The sequence below is a fragment of the Moschus berezovskii genome, chromosome 7 (genome assembly GCF_049115385.1).
Source record: "Moschus berezovskii isolate FMDL1 chromosome 7, NW_MosBer_1.0, whole genome shotgun sequence".
Taxonomy (NCBI): domain Eukaryota; kingdom Metazoa; phylum Chordata; class Mammalia; order Artiodactyla; family Moschidae; genus Moschus; species Moschus berezovskii.
In genome coordinates, this window is record NC_142466.1 from 93,862,222 (window position 1) to 93,884,293 (window position 22,072).

The following is a 22,072-nucleotide window of genomic DNA, read 5'->3' on the forward strand; positions in this document are numbered from 1 at the left end:
GTCCTGACACTGAGCACACTTTGGTGTATACGATACCCAATGTATGTAGAGTCTGTAATAAAACTTGCAAGAATCCCTAAGCCAACCCTGAGAGGATGCAAATTTGCATTTCCTTTCTATTCCTCTATCATCAATTGAACCTCTCCTCAGACAAAACTCAGCTACATCCCTGACCTAAAGTAATTCATACTCTGAAAAGAGATAAATGCAAATGTTTCTATGAAATTATGCTCTAGTATAACCCACTCAAACCTATCCAAAAAAGGAGACAGAATATCCGTAATAAGTTTCCAAAAGACAAAAAAAAAGTTGATTGTTAAAAAGAGTTGTTCTTTACCCCACACTGAAGGTGATGCTCAGACAGTTGTTCTGGTAGAAAAGTCTGCAGGAGCTCAAGAAGATACCCAGGATGATAACATGACAACCCACAAGCCAACATGCCCAACTGCTATTGCATCCCTCTTGTTAGGGGTGATTGACCAGCCTGTCTGGGAGGGTATGTGACCTGCTTTCTCTCTTCCTCTTTTGACTTCCTTTTGACTTTTTTGTTTGTTCATCTCGGAGCTTGATGTGGGCCCGCTTGCCTTTTGAGGCAATGCAGTCAGTGTTAAGATTACTTATCAGTCCCACAGGGAGGGGGTTTCTGTGCTAGAGGTACCAATACAACGAAATGAAGTTATCTGATAGCATGTGAGAAAATGGCATTTTCTCAGATTAGCCAATTAATACATTAAATAAAAGAAAAGAACAAGGAAAAATAGATCTTCTAGTACTGCAAGTTGAAATGAGGAGCAGAAGGTGGAGGTGGGAATCAATTTCACGATCTTCATTGCCTGGAGATTAGGGGCTGCAGGCACTACCTGCCTGGATCTACCTGATGGTCAGGTGACAATGAGCATCCTCTCATGTGATCTTTTGAGGCCAGCATTCCTCAGACCTGATTGTGCATAGAATCTTCTGAGGATCTCGTTCCAAGGCAGATTCTGCATGAGTGAGTTTGGAGCTAAGGTTGAGACTCTGCATTTCTAACAAGCCTACAGATAGTGCTGAAACTCCTGGCCAGTGTCCACTCTTTAAGATCAGTGATGCAAAGCCTGTGTAGTGTTCTGACTAGCCCCATTCCTGAGGCAGAGCCCCAGGGATGACAAAAGCAAGGTTAAGGACACACAGGGAAAACAAAATCTCTCTGTGAGTTAAGAAAGTGACATGGAAGTGACAGATTTGACTGGTCTCTTCCCCTGGAGGCAGACATCTGAGCAACACACTCTCAAATGCAGGCCCCAGGAGGTGTTCATTGATGATCCTTCTCGTCAGAGGTTTACCTACTCAAGGAGCCAAATGTGAATCACTCATCTCTTTAGCATATTTGTTTTCTATTTCATTAATATTTATTCTTACCTTCATTTCCCTCTTTCTATTTTCTCCAGGATTATTTTTGTTATTTTTATAATTTTATTTTTCCTTCCTGCCTAGTACCATATATTTGTTTAAAATTAAATTTTTTTTCTAAGTTCATTTTAAAGTATTTTTACCATTATAATATTTTACTTGACCTATTGGTTACTTAGAAGTCTAATTTTATGCTCAAATGTATGGGATTCTTTCAGCTTTCCTTTTGGTATAGATTTCAAACATAATAGTACTGTGATCAGAGAAAAGATTATATAAATTATACAATCCATTACAATATGTTGAGACACTATGTGGCCAATTTTTGTAAATTTTTCACATGTGCTGAAAAATTTTGTATACTGTGAAATTGCTGGGTGAAGTATTTTGCTGCATTTCAATGATTTTTAGCCATGTGTTTTTCCACAACTCAATTTTGTGAAAACTAGAGTATACTTTAATAATCAAAGAGGAATAAGTGACAATCTGTGATGTTACTGTCATTGCTGTGCATACATGAATGTGTGTATATATGTAGTAGCAAAGCTAGCTTAAAACTCAACATTCAAAAAACTAAGATCATGGCATCCAGTCCCATCACTTTATGGCAAATAGATGGGGAAAAAGTGGAAACAGTGACAGATTTCATTTTCTTGGGCTCCAAAATCACTGTGGACAGTGACTGCAGTCACAAAATTAAAATAAGCTTGCTCCTTGGAAGAAAAGCTGTGACAAAACTAGACAGCGTATTAAAAAACAGAAACATCACTTTGCTGACAAAGAGTCATATAGTCAAAGCTATGGTTTTTCCAGTAGTCATGTACAGATATAAGAGTTGGATCATAAAGAAGTCTGTGAAAGTAACAGTCATACAGTCATGTCCAACTCTTTTCGACCCTATGGACTGCAGCCTGCCAGACTCCTCTGTCCATGGAATTCTTGAGGCAAGAATACTTTAGTGGGTTTCCATTTCCTTCTCCAGGAGATCTTCCAAACCCAGGGACTGAGCCCATATCTCCTACACTATACGTGGAGTCTACCATCTGAGCCATCAGGGAAGTCCACAGAAGGCTGAGCACTGAAGAACTGATGCTTTTGAACTGTGGTGCTGGAGAAGACTCTTGAGAGTTACTTGAACAGCAAGGAGACCAAACCAGTACATCGAAAAGGAGATGAACCCTGAAAATTCAGTGGAAGGACTGATGCGGAAGCTGAAGCTCCAATACTTTGGCTACCTGAAGTGAAGAGTCACCTCATTGGAAAAGACCCCGATGCTGGCAAAGATTGAGGGCAGGAGAACAAGGGGATCACAGAGGATGTGATGGTTGGATGGCATCACTGACTCAATGAACTTGAGTTTGAGTAAGCTCCTGGATTTGGTGATGGACAGGGAGGGCTGGTGTGCTGCAGTCCTTGGGGGCACAAAGAGACACGATTGAGCGACTGAACTGAACTGAACTGAACTTTCTATAGACAAATATTTTAAGGACCATTTAGGGGATAAAATGTGTATCCCAGTTTTGTCTAAAAATATTCCATTGTCACTTTCAAGTAAGATCAAGCAGCAAAGCCTCAGAGGCAGTATCACTGGGTAGGTAGTAATGAAACTCTTTCTTAGGAATCTCCAAGAGAGATTATAAGTATGTGAAGACACATGACCATTGATGATGCTGAGTCTTAAATAGATTCCAAAGAAAAGAATTCTCAAAGATGATTGAAAATACCTTATTCTGTAAAGTAATTAGCCTCCAATTAAAATTAAAAAAATTTTTTTAAATAAAAAATAAAATCACAACTAAATGGAAAAAACAAAAAAGAAAATACCTTATTCGAGTTATTTCTCTCATGTTGTCCTTTTTTATATGTGGATAAGAATAACATATTTAAATATAAAAGAGCTTAAATGTGGAATAACAATTCTAGGTGATGAGGAATCATTGTGTCAGAGTCAGCATTTTCTTTCTTTCTTAATGACCATCAAATATAGCAGGTGTTACAGTCATTGACTGTAATCAAAATCATCCAAAATCACTGTGGATGCTGATTGCAGCCATGAAATTAAAAGACGCTTACTCCTTGGAAGGAAAGTTATGACCAACCTTGATAGTGTATTAAAAAGCAGAGACATCACTTTGCCAACAAAGGTCCGTCTAGTCAAGGCTATGGTTTTTCCCGTGGTCATGTATGGATGTGAGAGTTGGACTGTGAAGAAAGCTGATCGCCGAAGAATTGATGCTTTTGAACTGTGGTGTTGGAGAAGACTCTTGAGAGTCCCTTGGACTGCAAGGAGATCCAACCAGTCCATTCTAAAGGAGATCAATCCTGGGTCTTCATTGGAAGGACTGATGCTAAAGCTGAAACTGCAATACTTTGGCCACCTCATGCGACAAGTTGACTCACTGGAAAAGACTCTGATGCTAGGAAAGGTTGGAAGCAGGAGGAGAAGGGGACGACGGAGAATGAGATGGCTGGATGTCATCACCGACTCTGTGGACATGAGTTTGAGTGAACTCCGGGAGTTGGTGATGAACAGGGAGGCCTGGCGTGCTGTGATTCATGGGGTCGCGGAGAGTCGGACACGACTGAGTGACTGAACTGAACTGAACAGTCATTGACTTCTTAGAGTCAAGGAAGTATGTCATAAAGAATGTTAGGTTAAGATCAAGTTGAGCAAATCTTTCCCTTCCGGATTTTTGACTTATTATTATTCAATTACTGAGAGCTACATACTCAAATCTCCCACTGTGGTTTGGTTTTTGTAGTTCTGTCAGTTTTCGCTTTACATGTTTTGAGGCTAAATTGTCCGGGTGATTTCAATATTTTGTCATTTTATCAGTTCAATTCAGTTCAGTTGCTCAGTCACGTCCGACTCTTTGTGACCCCATGGACTGCAACACTCCAGGCTTCCCTGTCCTTCACCAACTCCTGGAGCTTGCTCAAACTCACGTCATCAAGTTAATGATGTCATCCAATCATCTTATCCTCTGTCGAACCCTTCTCTTCCTGCCTTCATTCTTTGTCAGCATCAGGGTCTTTTCCAATAAGTCAGCTCTTCACATTAGATGGTCAAAGTATTGGACCTTCAGCATCAGTCCTTCCAATGAATATTCAGGACTGATTTCCTTTAGGATTGACTGGTTTGATCTCCTTGGTGTCCATGGGACTCTCAAGAGTCTTCTCCAACACCACAGTTCAAAAGCATCAATCTTCAGCACTCAGCTTTCTTTATAGTCCAATTCTCACATCCATACATGACTACATGAAAAACCATAGCTTTGACTAGATGGACCTTTGTCTGCTTTGTAATATGTTGTTTAGGTTGGTCATAGCTTTTCTTTCAAGGAGCAAGTGTCTTTTAATTTCATGGCTGCAGTCATCATCTACAGGAATTTTGGAACCCAAGAAAATAAAGTCTCTCACTGTTTCTATTGTTTCCCCATGTATTTGCCATGAAGTGATGGGACCGGATGCCATGATCTTTGTTTTCTGAATGTTGAGTTTTAAGCCAACTTTTTCACTTTCCTCTTTCACTTTCATCAAGAGGCTCTTTAGTTCCTCTTTGCTTTCTGCTATAAGAGTGGTGTCATCTGCATATCTGAGGTTATTGATATTTCTCCCGGCAATCTTGATTCCAGCTTGTGCTTCATCCAATCTGGCATTTTTCATGATGTACTCTGCAAATAAGTTAAATAAGCAAGGTGACAATATACAGACTTGACATACTCCTTTCCCAATTTGGATGCAGTCTATAGTTCCATGTCCGGTTCTAACTGTTGCTTCTTGACCTGCATACAGATTTCTCAGGAGATAGGTCAGCTGGTCTGATATTCCCATCTCTTGAAGAATTTTTCACAGTTTGTTGTGATCTACACAATCAAAGGTTTTAGCATAGTCAATGAAGCAGATATAGATGTTTATCTGGAATTCCCTAGGCTTTTCTGTGATCCGACGAATGTTGGCAATTTGATCTCCAGTTCCTCTGCATTTTCTAAATTCAGATTGACTATCTGTAAATTCATAGTTCACATACTGTTGTGGCCTAGCTTGGAGAATTTTCAGCATTGCTTTGCTAGTATGTGAAATGAGTGCAATTGTGTGGTAGTGTGAACATTCTTTGGTATCTTATTGTCTCTAACAGTGCTTAACTCATGAAAGTTTATTTTTCCTAGTATTTGTATAAGCTGTGCCAACTTAATTTTTTTTAGCACTAGAATGGTCAACACCGAAATCAGATTGATTATATTCTTTGCAGCCAAAGATGGAGAAGCTCTATACAGTTAGCAAAAACAAGACCAGGAGCTGACTGTGGCTCAGATCATGAACTCCTTATTGCCAAATTCAGACTTAAATTGAAGAAAGCAGGGAAAACCACTAGACCATTCAGATATGACCTCAATCAAATCCCTTATGATTATACAGTGGAAGTAAGAAATAGATTTAAGGGAATAGATCTGATAGATAGAGTACCTGATGAACTCTGGATGGAGGTTCGTGACATTGTACAGGAGACAGGGACCAAGACCATCCCCATGGAAAAGAAATGCAAAAAAGCAAAATGGATGTCTGAGGAGGCCTTACAAATAGCTGTGAAAAGAAGAGAAGCGAAAAGCAAAGGAGAAAAGGAAAGATATAAGCATCTGAATGCAGAGTTCCAAAGAATAGCAAGGAGAGATAAGAAAGCCTTCCTCAGCGATCAATGCAAAGAAATAGAGGAAAACAACAGAATAGGAAAAACAAGAGATCTTTTCAAGAAAATTAGAGATATCAAGGGAACATTTCATGCAAAGATGGGCTCGATAAAGGACAGAAATGGTATGGATATAACAGAAGCAGAAGATGTTAAGAAGAGGTGGCAAGAATACACAGAAGAACTGTACAAAAAAGATCTTCATGACAAAGATAATCACAATGGCGTGATCACTCACCTGGAGCCAGACATCTTGGAATGTGAAGTCAAGTGGGACTTAGAGAGCATCACTACGAACAAAGCTAGTAGAGGTGATGGAATTCCAGTTGAGCTATTTCAAATCCTGAAAGATGATGCTGTAAAAGTGTTGCACTCAATATGCCAGCAAATTTGGAAAACTCAGCAGTGGCCACAGGACTGGAAGAGGTCAGTCTTCATTCCAATCCCAAAGAAAGGGAATGCCAAAGAATGCTCAAACTACCACACCATTGCACTCATCTCACACGCTAGTAAAGTCATGCTCAAAATTCTCCAAGCCAGGCTTCAGCAATATGTGAACTGTGAACTTCCAGATGTTCAAGCAGGTTTTAGAAAAGGCAGAGGCACCAGAAATCAAATTGCCAACATCTGCTGGATCATGGAGAAAGCAAGGGAGTTCCAGAAAAACATCTATTTCTGCTTCATTGACTATGCCAAAGCCTTTGACTGTGTGGATCACAATAAACTGTGGAACATTCTGAAAGAGATGGGAATCCCAGACCACCTGACCTGCCTCTTGAGAAACCTGTATGCAAGTCAGGAAGCAACAGTTAGAACTGTTCATGGAACAACAGACTGGTTCCAAATAGGAAAAGGAGTCCGTCAAGGTTGTATATTGTCACCCTGCTTATTTAACTGAGATGCAGAGTACATCATGAGGAATGCTGGGCTGGAAGAAGCACAAGCTGGAATCAAGATTGCTGGGAGAAATATCAATAACCTCAGATATGCAGATGATACCACCCTTATGGCAGAAAGTGAAGAGGAACACAAAAGCCTCTTGATGAAAGTGAAAGAGGAGAGTGAAAAGTTTGGCTTGAAGCTTAACATTCAGAAAACGAAGATCATGGCTTCTGGTCCCATCACTTCATGGGAAATAGATGGGGAAACAGTGGAAACAGTGGCTGACTTTATTTTGGGGGGCTCCAAAATCACTGCAGATGCTGACTGCAGCCATGAAGTTAAAAGACGCTTACTCCTTGGAAGGAAAGTTATGACCAACCTAGATAGCATATTAAAAAGCAGAGACATTACTTTGCCAACCAAGGTCCGTCTAGTCAAGGCTATGGTTTTTCCCGTGGTCATGTATGGATGTGAGAGTTGGACTGTGAAGAAAGCTGATCGCCGAAGAATTGATGCTTTTGAACTGTGGTGCTGGAGAAGACTCTTGAGAGTCCCTTGGACTGCAAGGAGATCCAACCAGTCCATTCTAAAGGAGATCAATCCTGGGTGTTCATTGGAAGGACTGATGCTAAAGCTGAAACTCCAATATTTTGCCCACCTCATGAGAAGAGTTGACTCGCTGGAAGAGAGTCTGATGCTGGGAGGGATTGGGGGTGAGAGGAGACACGGACGACAGAGAATGAGATGGCTGGATGGCATCACCGACTCGATGGACATGAGTTTGAGTGAACTCCGGGAGTTGGTGATGGACAGGGAGGCCTGGCGTGCTGTGCTTCATGGGGTCGCAAAGAGTCGGACACGACTGAGTGACTGAACTGAACTGAGATGGTACTTTTTTCATCTGTTATTTCAATCCTTCTGTATTCTTAATTTTGCAATGTCTTTCTATTTTTCCACCTCTTCCTTATTATTTTTCATTTTTTTCTTTCCATATGTGTAGTGATCAAGAGCTTTTTTATTCCATTTTCTCCTTCTATTGGTTGTAAAGTTACACACTCATTTTCTATTCTTTTAATGGCCGAGCAGTTAATTTAAATATCACAAAAGGCATTGCTAACTCACCTAGGTCTAATAATAGGTTTTTAATTATGCTCTGATCCTAGCTAACCCAAGACCTTAGAACAGAACACCATATACCCCAGTCATTCTTACGTGCTGCTTTATTTTTACACACTTGAATGAATTTTTCACCATGTGAGAGATTACAAATAATGCCTTAAGTCAGTGTTATTTTAGATTTCAACACACTTGCCATTTTCATTGCTCTTCACTCTTTCCTGCATCTTTGACTTTCCATCTGGCCTTGTTTTCTCTCACCTAAGAATCACTATATAGATAATTATAGCAGATCTTTGGCTGCCATTCTCATCAGTCTGAAATTGTATAAGGGTCTTATACACCCTTATTCTGGAAACATCTCTTCACTAGGAGAGGATTACATGTTGTTAGTTATGTTCTCTCATCCCATCAAAACAATCATTCCAATACATTCTGCTTCCATTGTTTCTATTAAAATGTCAGCTGTCAGAATATCTGGTCTCCCCAGCCTCTGGCAGTATGAAAGAGAAGAAAACTCAGCTGTCAGCACTCTTTGGGAACTAATTCAGCTGAAGAAGCTACCTGGCCCAAGGTCATATCTCTTTCCAGGGGGCAGGCCACAATCACTGACTGATCAGTGCAGGGGATAAAGACCAAGCCTGCTCACTCCAGCTCAGGCAAATCTGAAGGGTCATCCCCGTTCCAGAGGGACTTTGGGACTACCTCATACTGTCACTGGAACTGCATGGCAGATCAGTTTCTCCTTCTGCCCAATCCTGTATCCTTAGCTCTTCTTAGGGGTTGTTCTCAAGGGTTTTCCCTAATAAAACTCCTACATGCTACTCTCCTTCTCAGAGTCTGTTTACCAGGGACCCCAATTTATAACAATAGTTATCAAAAGTAGGCTTAAAAAGTGGTCATTGGAATGGAATTTCCTACTGGAAAACCCATCTTCCTGACAATGAGGACCGCACTGCTGGAGACAGATGGGGCATAGACAGCCCATCATAAGGAAATGATACAGCTATTAAAGTTTCCATTGGCAGTGGACTGGAAGAAGGCAGCACATTAATGGAGGTCATATATCAGGGTTTGAGAAAATTGGGGGAAATAGTAACTAAAAGGAAAATGGTATTGGGTTGATTGGCCTTTGGAAAAGATAATAAAAAGTGAAGATCAATCAATTAGTAACTAAAGGCTGAACATTAAAACTTAAATCAATCCTGAATATTCATTGGAAGGACTGATGCTGAAGCTGAAACTCCAATACTTTGACCTCCTGATGCCAATAACTGACTCACTGGAAAAGACCCTGATGCTGGGAAAGACTGAAGGTGGGAGAAGAAGGGATGACAGAGGATGACATGGTTGGATGGCATCACCAACTCAATGGACATGAGTTTGAGTAGCCTCTGGGAGTTGGTGATGGACAGGGAAGCCTGGTGTACTGTGGTCCATGGGGTCACAAAGGACCGACTGAGTTACTGAACTGAACTGAATTAAAACTTTTAACTTATATGTAAACTTTTATATATGAAGCGGTTCTTATCTCCTGAAGTGCAAGAGCAGAGAAAGTTGAGAATCAGGACCAGGGCTTAATCGTGAGAGTACCAGAGTGCCATGCAAGGATAAACTCTCAAGCAAGTCAGAACAAAGGCAAGGTCAGGCCATAGCTGGGAAAAATGGGGCACTGACATATAGGATGGCAACATCTGAGTGAATGCTTCCCAACTTGTAAATCTCCAGACTTCCCCACCCTCTGAACCTGCCTAAGTGGCCACCAGGTGAAGGCTAGCATTTGCTGATATTGAATGATTCCGGTTCTTCTTCACATAACCCACGTGCCTCTCTCAGAACCTGCACCTACCTCCCCTCCTGGTTTCCAGGCCAGTAACTCAGGTTAAGTCATGTCACAAACCAGCCTGGCATTGCTGGGCCTGAAAGCGAGGAAGGCAACTGCATCTCAGGAAGCTGCCGAACCTGGTTGGCAGCTACCGGTAAGTGCTGAGGAGTCCATGGCAGATCTGAGGGTGCCTTCAAGGGAGCCAGAATGAAAGGCTGAACAAGGGAAGCTATTTGAATTATTTAGAGTATCAGTTATTTCCTCCAATAAATCTCTTACACATCTAAACTCTTCTTGGAAACCACTTAGAAGACCGAACTGACACAGAATTGCATTGAAACTTAACTTCATCCTCTGAGTCCTTCCCTTCCAAGGTGTCACTCCCAAAAGCATTCCTAACGCATCTTTCACACGCCACTCTCACCTCAGAGTCTACTTCATGGGGAACTAGTCTATGACAGTTGCCTCTCAAAAGGTCTTCATTTCTATATTGTTTGGTCCTTTTTTCCATTTTTCCTAAGCTCTCACAGGCTACTTTTCATTTTCTTCTGTCGTATTTTCATCTCTTCTTTGACACCTATTTTCCTTTAAGCTCTTATTTCGGTGAGATTACGTTCTCTCTCACTTGCTCAAGTGAGAGAAATATTCATTGTCATTTTTCATTTGCATCCATGACGATGGATATTCCTCACCTGTCTTTACTGGTTGCTACTGTCCTCTTTTTGGAGGAGAATTATCCATGCTAATAAGGACAGATCTCTCTGGATTAGCTATTTGCTAAAACTGTGGGAGGAAAGGATGAATCTGGGGAAGAGCAGTAGCTTTAATTCAAGTATATCTTTTGGGATATACTTTCTTTTTTTTTTTTTCACTGAAAAATAATTTTATTGAGATTCTACCAGCTGTACAATCTGTTCTATTAGGCTCCTTCTTCCTTTGCAATTCGGTCCTTCTTAAGTGGTCCCATGAAGGCTTTCTTCTCTTCTACAGTCTGGAAGCGGCCATGACCAAATTTGGAGGTGGTGTCAATAAATTTGAGGTCGATCTCCAGGGCCCGCCGTTTGGTATGCACCAGCAAGGACTTGTGTAGAGTGAGCACTCGCTTCTTGGTTCCCACCACACAGCCTTTGAGCATCACAAAGTCATTGGTCACCTCACCATAGTGGATAAAGCTACCCAGAGAGTTGATGCTCTTGTCAGACAGATCGTAATCAGTAGAGGCATTGTTCTTGATCAGTTTGCCGTCCTTGATGAGGTAACCCTGACCAATCTTGTAGATCTTCTTGTTGATCTCAGTGTGGTGATGGTAGCCTTTCTGCCCAGCCCGAGCCACAGAGAAGGCCACCTGGGCAGGATGCCACGCCCCAATACAGGCAACCTTGCGCAGCCCTCGGTGGTTCTTACGGGGCAGCTTCTTGGTGTGCCAACGGCTGGTGACCCCTTTGTAGCCTTTGCCCTTGGTCACCCCAATGACATCAATCATCTCATCCTGGCCAAATACTTGGTTCACAGGGACCTGCTGCTCAAGCTTCTCGCAGGCCCAGTCCAGTTTTTCAGCCACAGTGCCTCCATTCACCTGGATCTCCATGAGGTGGGCCTTCTTCTGGTGCAGAGGAAGCAGGCACATCTGGGTGTGGGCAATGACACGGATGACCTGACAGTACTTCTTCATGCTGCTGAAGTCCCTCTCAAGTTGTTTCTTGCCATCTACGTCCTGCCACTTCTTGCAGTTTTTGGTGAAGGCCTTCTTCTTAGATTTATGCCAGTTCTTATAAAAGCGCCTTTTGCACTCGTCACTGATATGCTCAGCAAAGATGGTCTTAAAGGTCCGGAGGCCTCGGGGTGTTTCCACGTAGCCCACGATGCCCACAATCACCATGGGCGGAGTCTCCACGATGGTCACAGCCTCCACAACTTCCTTCTTGTTCACCTTGGACCCTGGCCTATCGACCTCCCTCACAATGTGGGTCATGCCAGCCTTGTAGCCAAGGAAGGCGGTGAGGTGCACGGGCTTGGAAGAGTCATCCTTGGGGAAGCTCTTCACCTTCCCGTGGTGCCGGCTGCTGTGCTTCCGAGGCAGGAAGCCCAGGGACCCGTGCCTGGGAGCAGAGAACTTCCTGTGAGACATCCTTCTATCGGAAGCTGCCGGTAGAGCTGGGATATACTTTCTATGACTCGTTGTCCTCTGAGTAGAAATGAGATCTGTTCACAAATTTCAGTGGCCCATTCCATGCAAGCAGGCCTGTGATTTACTGCAATTCCCAATGTTCCTGGGTACCTGGGATATTAAAGCAAATAATACTAAGCTGACTGCCACGAGGACTCCTTCTGCAACCCCTTGTGCTTTTCAGAATGGGCATCTTTATGGTTTCTTTGCAGCCCTGGTTTACCTGCAATTCTAGGTGTGGACACCTCAGACTAGGACCTTCAGTTGGACCCCTTAGGGTGGTGTCACCCTTTAATGGAAAACTGTAGGCTAGAAAATACCTGTGTGTTTTGGAGGGGTGGAATGCGTATGTTTTTTGGTGTCATGTCTCACTTTGTTCCAAACGTTTTTGTATTTGACAGCTATCCTTTGTAATTTTGGGTTTAGCATGTATTTTCAATGAAAATGATATTTTCTTTTCTATTGCTCATTCATTTTGCTGTTTTAAGTTGGCCTCTGGGGAGGGAAGTAAACTTGGACCAGAGTCCTGAAATAAAATTTAACAACCTATTTGCATTTTATTCTATCAAAAAATCCAATTTACTTTACATTTTAAGCATACAGTTGTAGATTTGTAATATCTTAATTACTAAGTGATCCCTGGTAAATTAGCAACACAAATTATGAGACCGAGAATAAAGGGAAATGTATATGAATAATGAATAGAAATGCTAAGAAAAGAGCATCATACTTTTAATCACACATTAGAAATTTAGATTTGGAAAACAAAACAAAACAAAAATCAGTTTGGGATTGCCTCAGAGAAACAAAACCGGTTAAAAACAAAAACAGGCACGGCTGTGTTCACAGTGTTCTACATTGCTCATAAAAACTACCGTCCAGAAGTGGTGATGATGTAGTCCTGGAGGAAAACAAGCCACTGCAATGGTGAGTAGCCTCCCCCCACGTGTGAAGTCATCCACATTGCATGGCAGGATGAACATCTGCCCATTAAACCCTGCCGCTTACTGCAGTAAGCCACAAAAAACATTCTTTGTTTCTATGTGACCCTTGCTCTCATTTTGCTAGATGAAGATTGGTTAATAGGATGAGACTTTTCTGAAGTAACTTCACTGAGGACATTTAATGTCATTTCTTTATAAGCATGCTAATACAATCCAATGTCTTTGTCTCAAAAGTGTTGCTAATCCAGCATGATTCATAGCAGATGATGGGGGAGGAGGTGTGGGTGGGGGGAGAGTAATCAAGCACACTCGTTTCCATGCTGTCTTCCTTTTCATCTTATCAAGCATCTAAATGCCAGCTTGGGATCAGCCCACATGCCCCAAGTTTTTCTGCACTTTGACTATCAAAATGACCACTTATAATGGAAGAAAAATGACAGTGACTCAAACCAGACTCAATGCTAGTTTAAATTTAAAAGCAGTTATTCTGGCTGAAAAGAAGAGAGAAGCAGTTTATATTTCAAACACAAACTACAAATTTTTTTAAAAACTACAAATTCATTTTATGAAAAGATAATTAATTCCACTATATCTTTCATCCCTTTAGCAAAATGTGTAAAAAGAATTGAAGTTAAAGTGGGAATAATCTTACCCATCTCTCAATTTTAAAGCAATCACGACTTAATACAATGCAAATGAGAGAACAATTTTCAGTTCTTCCTAGGAATTAGAAAAGGTTTCTGAGTAAACTAAAGGGAAAACATGTTCCAAAGACAAACTTCACAGCTGCATAGATGACGTGATCTTTCCTCACTTGATTGCTGATTTCACTTTATGTAGTCGGCCTAATAGTGGCCCCAAAGATACCAGGTCCTAATCCATAGAAAATGTACATGTTATTTTATAAGGAAAAAGAGCCTTTGCAGATATGATTAAGTTATGGATGTTATATGACAAGATTATCCCAGATTATCTGAGTGGGGTCAAATGTCATCATGTGTATCCTTTTGAGGAGTACAAGCAAAGGATGAAACTGACAGAAATGGTCTCTCCTGAACTTTCACGCTGAGCTTGGCCCTGCTTGATTTCAGCCCAGTGAACCTGAGGTTGGACTCCTGGCCTCCAGAATGACGTGAGAATAAATTTCTGTTGTTTTAAGCTATGTTTGTGCTACTTTGTTCTTGTAGTAATAAGAAACTAATATGCCTTATTTCCGTGTCAATATGCTATGGCTTGATTTCATCCTCTGTTATCACTTAATTAAATAATGTGAGTGCATGCTCAGTCGCTCAGTCGTGTCTGACTCTTTGAGATCCCATGGGTTGTAGCCTGCCAGGCTCTTCTGTCCATGGAATTTTCCAGGCAACAATACAGGACTGGGCTGCTATTCTCTACTCCAGGGGATCTTCCCCACCCAGGGATGGAACCCACATCTCCTGTGTCTCCAGATTCTTCACCACTGGCGCCACCTGGGAAGCCCAATTAAATCATGGATATCATCTAAAAAAAAAAAAAGAAATGTAAAGCAAATACTTTCTATTATTTGACTAGTCTATTATTTAAAACTTTGTTTTGGGTAAGTGCATGTGAAAACTGGCCTGTAATCATATTGTATCAGTGTTAATTGTCTTTTGCTCCTTTGCCTTCTTTATTGGTCACCTGTTGATTCTTGGTGGCTTTGTAGTTGAATGAATGAAAACACTAAACAGTCCTTTTGCTCTTCAAAATGAAACATTTAAATCAGTGGCTTATAGAATGTGAAGGATTTAATATCCAAGTTTTCTAAAAATACCTTTGAAAGTGAATACTGAGTGCGATGGGAACATGTGCCGATCATGGGGGCACAAAATCATCACTCTGCTATCACCAGCTCAGATATAATCTCGGTAAAAATGGCATAATAGTCACAAGCTGGAAACCAGTGAAGCAAAACAAAGTAACTCCTGCCCCAGGATTTTGACCTTTCTTTTCAGGATGACTGGTACTTTGCCTGGAGGGGGAGAAGTTGTAAAGGGGAGATGATACAGAGCCTTCAGGGTAAGAGTTACTTCCTTCCTACAATCAGATGCTAACAAGAAAACAAGCAGAAACTGATTTTACCATCCTCCAATACAGGGGCTTCCCAGGTGGTGCTAGTGGTAAAGAACCCATCTGCCAATGCAGGAGACAAAAGAAACACAGGTTCCATCCCTGGGTTGGGAAGATGCCCTGGAGAAGGAAATGACAACCCACTCCAGAATTCTTGCCTGGAGAATCCCATGGACAGAGGAGCCTGGCAGGCTACAGTTCATAGGACAGCAAAGGGTCAGAACCTACTGAAGTGATTTAACATGCATGTAAGAACAAAATAATTCAAAGCAGTAAGACTCCCGAGCATTACATAGGTAAGGTATACCTGAAAATAAATTCGTGGTTCCTTCTCTTTCCTCCTCCCAACTTTGCCAAAATTTAGCCAAGAAGTCCAATGCCTGTGGCACCTCTTAGAATGTTCACAAAGCAACATACCAGTCTTGAGAAAATAATTAAACTTCATGTGCTAAAAGATGATGCTGTTAACATGCTACACTCAATATGCCAGCAAATTTGGAAAACTCAAAAGTGTCCACAAGACTGGAAAAGGTCAGTTTTTATTCCAATCCCAAAGAAGGGCAATGCCAAAGAATGTTCACACTTCTGAACAATTGCACTAGTCTCACATTCTGGCAAAGTAATGCTCAAAATTCTCAAACCAAGCTTCAACAGTACGTGAACTGTGAACATCCAGATATTGAAGCTGGATTTAGAAAAGGCAGAGGAAGCAGAAATCAAATTGCCAACATCCGCTGGATCATTAAAAAAGCAAGAGAATTAGAGAAAAACATCTACTTCTGCTTTATTGATTATGCCAAAGCCTTTAACTGTGTAGATCACAACAAATTGTGGGAAATTCTTCAAGAGATGGGAAAATCAGACCACCTTACCTGCCTCCTGAGAAATCTGTATGCAGGTCAAGAAGCAACAGTTAGAACCAGACATGGAACAACAGACTGGTTTCAAACTGGGAAAGGAGTACATCAAGGCTGTATATTGTCACCCTGCTTATTTAACTTATATGTAGAGTACATCATGAGAAATTCTGGACTGGATGAGGCACAAGCTAGAATCAAAATTGCCAGGAGAAATATCAACAACCTCAGATACAAGGATGACACCACCCTTATGGCAGAAAGCAAAGAGGAACTAAAGAGCCTCTTGATGAAAGTGAAAGAGGAGAGTGAATAAACTGGCTTAAAACGCAACATTGAAAAAACTATCATGGCATCTGGTCCCATCAGTTCATGGCAAATAGATGCGGAAACAATGGAAACAGTGACAGACTTTGTTTTCTTGGGTTCCAAAATCACTGCAGATGGTGACGGCAGCCATGAAATTAAAAGATGCTTTCTCCTTGGAAGAAAAGTTGTGACCAACCTAGACAGCATACTAAAAAGCAGAGACATTACTTTGCCAACAAAAGTCCATCTAGTCAAAGCTATGGCTTTTCCAGTAGTCATGTATGGATGTGAGAGTTGGACCATAAAGAAAGCTGAGCACCAAAGAATTGATGCCTTTAAACTGTGGTGTTGGAGAAGACCCTTGGACTGCAAGGAGATCCAACCAGTCCATCCTAAAGGAAATCAGTCCTGAATATTCATTGGAAGAACTGATGCTGAAGCTGAAACTCCAGTACTTTGGAGATACGCAGATGACACCACCCTGATGGCAGAAAGTGAAGAAGAACTAAAGAGCCTCTTGTTGAAAGTGAAAGAGGAGAGTGAAAAAGTTGGCTTAAAGCTCAGCATTCAGAAAACTAAGATCATGGCATCCGGTCCCATCACGTCATGGCAAATAGATGGGGAAACAGTAGAAACAGTGGCTGACTTTATTTTGGGGGGCTCCAAAAGCAATGCAGATGGTGACTGCAGCCATGAAATTAAAAGGCGCTTACTCCTTGGAAGGAAAGTTATGATTAATCTAGACAGCATATTAAAAAGCAGAGATATTACTTTTTCAACAAAGGTCCATCTAGTCAAGGCTATGGTTTTTCCAGTAGTCATGTATGGATGTGAGTTGGACTATAAAGAAAGCTGAGCACAGAAGAATTGATGCTTTTGAACTGTGGTGTTTAAGAAGACTCTTGAGAGTCCCTTGGACTACAAGGAGATCCAGCCAGTCCATCCTAAAGGAGATCAGTCTTGGGTGTTCATTGAAAGGACTGATGTTGAAGCTGAAACTCCAATACTTTGGCCACCTGATGCGAAGAGCTGACTCATTTGAAAAGACTCTGATGCTGGGAAAGATTGAGGGCAGGAGGAGAAGGGGACGACAGAGGATGAGATGATTGGATGGTATCACTGACTCAGTGGACATTAGTTTGGGTAAACTTGGGAGTTGGTGATAGACAGGGAGGCCTGGCATGCTGCGGTTCATGGGGTCACAAAGAGTTGGACATGACTGAGCGACTGAACTGAACTGAGAGACTGTTTCTGACTCCTGGGATACATCAACAAATAAAGTGACAAAGACTCCTGCTTTTTGGAGCATACATTCTAATAACAAGAAAGAAATGAAAATTACAAGCATAATATATAAGACAACTTGCAATTTTATTTAAGGGAGTAAGGTAAACTTTATGTAAGCTTCCCTGGTGGAATGGTAGAATCTGCCTGCAATGCAGGAGATCCAGGTATGACATACTGAGATGAAGTTTGAATAGATTTAAGGGAGGTGAAGATGTGGTCATGTTGATAACTAGGAGAAGAATATGACAGATGGTAAAGCCACTGAAATGGCCTTCAGATGGACCACTCGAGAAGGAGTGCTAACACTGCTGCTCTTAAGCACATAAGAGGGAATAATCCATTGCACAGTTTAAAACTTGGCTTAGGTAGAAGGGTTAATTCATCTCTGACATTAGTCCTCAAACTTTAATACATATCAGAAAAGCAGGAAGAGTTTGTTAAAACACAGATTGCTGAGGGCAAGACTTTCACAGTGGTGGAGTAAGAGTAATTAATGTGGTAAATCATTTCCAAAACTAGAAACAATAGAACTAGAAAAAAATGGTCAATGATCATCATTTCAAGACTGCAAAATCAACCAAAGGCATACAACACATTGAGACACATCTTTGTTCTGAACTTCAAGTAAGAACAGGCAGAGTCTGTAGCAATTTTGCCTGAAGCTGGTCCTGTCCTCAAACCCCATCTCTATATGAGAGATTTCTATCAGGACACAAAAACTGTACTTTTCTACCAGACAGTGACGATTTGATCTGGAGTAGAGTCTGAGAAAACTCGTGTCCCTGGACGTTGTTGGAAACAGTAGCAAGTCCAGAAGCAAATAAATGGGGATGAATAGCTGAGATTATGATTCTGGTTGGGGCCAGATGACCAGCAGACCAGAATTTAATTAGGAAGTCCAGGGAATGAGGCAGACTTAATGACTTTGATAAGTTCCCACATATTTCAGTCGGAAACTGGAAGACTGTGCATATGCACAAGGTCACATGCATACTCAGAAAAGAACAGAGAACACCTTAGCAATTTGAGGATTGCTTAATATAATGAAGCCATTCACACACACACACACACACACACACACACACACACACACACAGAGCTGTGTGCCCACATGAGAGAGACGAAAGGGCTGGTTGGAAAGTAAAAGAAGTCAGGACAAGTCTGACTTGAATTTTGACCTGAATTTTGAATGAGTTCCCCAGTGCAATCCTTACTCATCCAGTGTGTTTGAGCACAATCCCTGAACAATCATCCAATAACCACTAAAGTATACTGACACACAGTCACCCAAAAGAATTCAAGCATGGAAATTGGAACAAGAATATAAATGAAGAAAGAAAAAAAGAAAGAAAGACTAGAGACGTCAGCAGCCACCTTCCACAGAGGACATAGATACCACTGAATAAGTTAAGGCAGATTGTCAAAATAGAAAAAAAAAAGCAAACAACAAAAGAGCAACAGCAACAACAACCCATGTTATGAGGTGGGGAGGGAATCATAATAATTATATTAAATTATCTAAGATGTTTAGGCTTCAACAAAATATTATGAGACAACCTAAGAAACAGGAAACTGTGACTTATACTGAGGAAAATAAACAATTTATAGAAGTTGTCTCTGAGGAAGCCCAAATGTTGAAGTTAAGAGACAAATATTCTGAAGCAACTATTATAAAAATGTTCAAATATAAGAATAACAACAACAACAAAAAAAAGAATAACAACAACAACAAAAAATAAACAGAGACCCATGATCTGAAAAAATGCAGAGCTTCAGAGATCCATGAAACATCATCCAATGCACCAACATTTGTGTGATAGAAGTCTCAGAAGAGGAAGGAGAGAGGGAGGAAAAAATAACTGAAGAAAGAATAACCACTTCACAAAATCTTAAAATTTGATTTTGTTGTGCTGTGCTTATTCACTCAGTCGTGTCCAACTCCTTGCGACCCCATGGACTGTAGCACTCCAGGCTCCTCTGTCTATGCGGATTCTCTAGGCAAGAATACTGGAGTGGGTTGCCAGGCCCTCCTCCAGGGGATCTTCCCAACACAGAGATTGAACCCGCATCTTCTGCATTGGCAGGCAGATTCTTTACCATCTGTGCCACCAGGGAAACTTACTTGATTTTAAAAGGCATTAATTTATAGATTCAAAAGCTCAACAAAGTCCATATCACAAAAATAATGAAAGCCATGGGAAATGAGATGGCATATTCAAAGTGCTGAAAGAAAAGAAAAATTAACCAAGAATTCTATATGCAGAAAAGTTATTTTTTATAAATTAAAGCAAAATAAAATCATTTCCAGATAAGCAAAGATTAAGAGGATTCATTGTTAGAAAACCTGTCTTACAAGAAATCATTCAGGATAAAACTGAAGGAAACCAAAGAGTGACTCAAGTCCACACAAAGAAGCACAGATCACTGGAAGAGGTAAATATGTTGGTAAATATAATAGACTATAATTGTTTCTATTTCCTTTAATCTTATTTTAAAGATTGCATAAAACTATAATTATAGAACCATACCATTGGAGTTACATAAAGTTGTTACATTTATCACAATAAATCACTAAGAAGCTACATTGGAGCAAAGTTTGTCTATTTTATGAAATTAATGTGACATTAATCTGAAGTATATTGCAATAAATCAAGAAAATAATTCAAATAACATAATAAAAGGCAAAGGGAATAAGAAGACATACAAAAATATCAACTTAACACAAAAGACAGTAAAAGAGGAAGTAAAAAAAGATCAAGGAATAAGAAAAACATAGAAAAATGCACATAATTCCATTTATATCAATAAGTACTTTAAATATGAATGGTTTAAACAGTCCAATCAAAACATAGAGATTATCAGGCCGAATTTGAAAAGCAAACAAAAGACAAGGTCCAACCATATGAAAAACAAAAAAAGAACATGGTCCAATCATATGCTGTCTACATGAGACATACCATAAATTTGAAAACACAAATAGTTTCAGAATACAAGAATGGAAAAAGATATATCATGCAAACAGTAACCATAATACAGCAAGAGCAGCTATACCACTATTAGATAAAATAGATCTTAATTAAAAATGTTATTAGAGAGAGAAAAAGAAAATATTTCATAATGATAAAATGGTCAAAGTATCAGAAAAACATAATTATAAACCTAGACACTTTTAACAACAGAGTCCTAAAACCTGACAAATTTTAAAAGAAAAATAATTTAATAATTGTGGTGAAATATTTTAATGCTCCTCTTTCAGTAATAGATTAAAAATTATATAGAAAATCAGGAAGGACATAGAAAACATGAATAACAGTATCAACCAATTAACATAAAAGGCATGTATAAAACACTCTACCCAATAACAGCAGAATTCATATTTTTTTCAAGCGCATATGAACAGTCTCCAAGACAGATCCTATTCTAGGCAATAAAACAAATATCAATACATTTTAAAAGATTGAAATCATGGAAAACATGGTCTTCAATAATAATGCATTAAATTAGAAATCAAAAACAGGTAAGAAAATTGAGAAACTCTCTAGTATTTAGAAATTAAATAACACATTTCTGAAAGACCATGGGTCAAAATAGAAGTCACAAAAGATATTAAAAAATATTTTAAACCAAGTGAAAGTGAAAACAAAAATATAAAAATCTATGTTATGCAAATGGAATAAAGATTAGAGTATAATTTATTGCCTTAAGAGCCTATATTAGAAAAGAAAAAAGATCTTAAATCAATAACCTAAGCTTTCACATTAAGAAACTAGAAAAAAGAAAAAAATTAATGCAAGACAAACAGAAGAAAGGAAATAATAAATATTAGGGTGAAGTATTGTATGATTCCATTTATAAGAAATGTCCAGACAAGGCAAATCTGTACAGACAAAATGTAGATTATTGATTATTCAGAGTGAAAGAGAGGGTATTTGGGGAGATTAATGGTGAAGGTGCATAAGGAAACTCTTGGAGGTGATGAAAATGTTCTAAAATTGATTTATGATAATAATTGCTGTACTAAGATTCTCCAGAGGAACAGAATCAGTAAGATGTACAGAGATTTATATTAATGAATTGGCTCACATGATTATGGAGGCTAAGAATTACCAAGATCTCCAGTTGGTAAGCTAGAGACACAGGAGAGTCAACTGTGTACTTTCATTGTGAGTATGAAGGACTGAGAACAAGGAGAGCCAATTGCATTAGTTCCAGTCCAAAAGCTGGCATGGTCAAGACTTAAGAAGAACTAATGTTTCAGTTTGAGTACAAGGCAAAAAAACACTGATATCACAGCTTAAGAAGTCAGAAAGACAGGTGTTTTCTATTTAGCCTTTTTGTTCTATACCAGTCTTCAATTGATTATATGAGACCCACCCCCACTAGGGGTGGGAGGGGGGGCTCCCCAGTGGCTCAGTGGTAAAGAATCCTACAAGGCAGGAGCTGCAGTAGACATGGGTTCAATTCCTGGGTCAGCAAGATCATCTGGAGAAGGAAATGGCAACCCAATCCAGTATCCTTACC

General features: G+C 40.1%; 1 pseudogene; it reads right to left on the reverse strand.

Moving 5' to 3' along the window:
* Window positions 1-10,751: 10,751 nt before the first annotated feature.
* Window positions 10,752-12,049, reverse strand: LOC129557387 (large ribosomal subunit protein uL3 pseudogene; annotated as a pseudogene).
* Window positions 12,050-22,072: the final 10,023 nt, after the last annotated feature.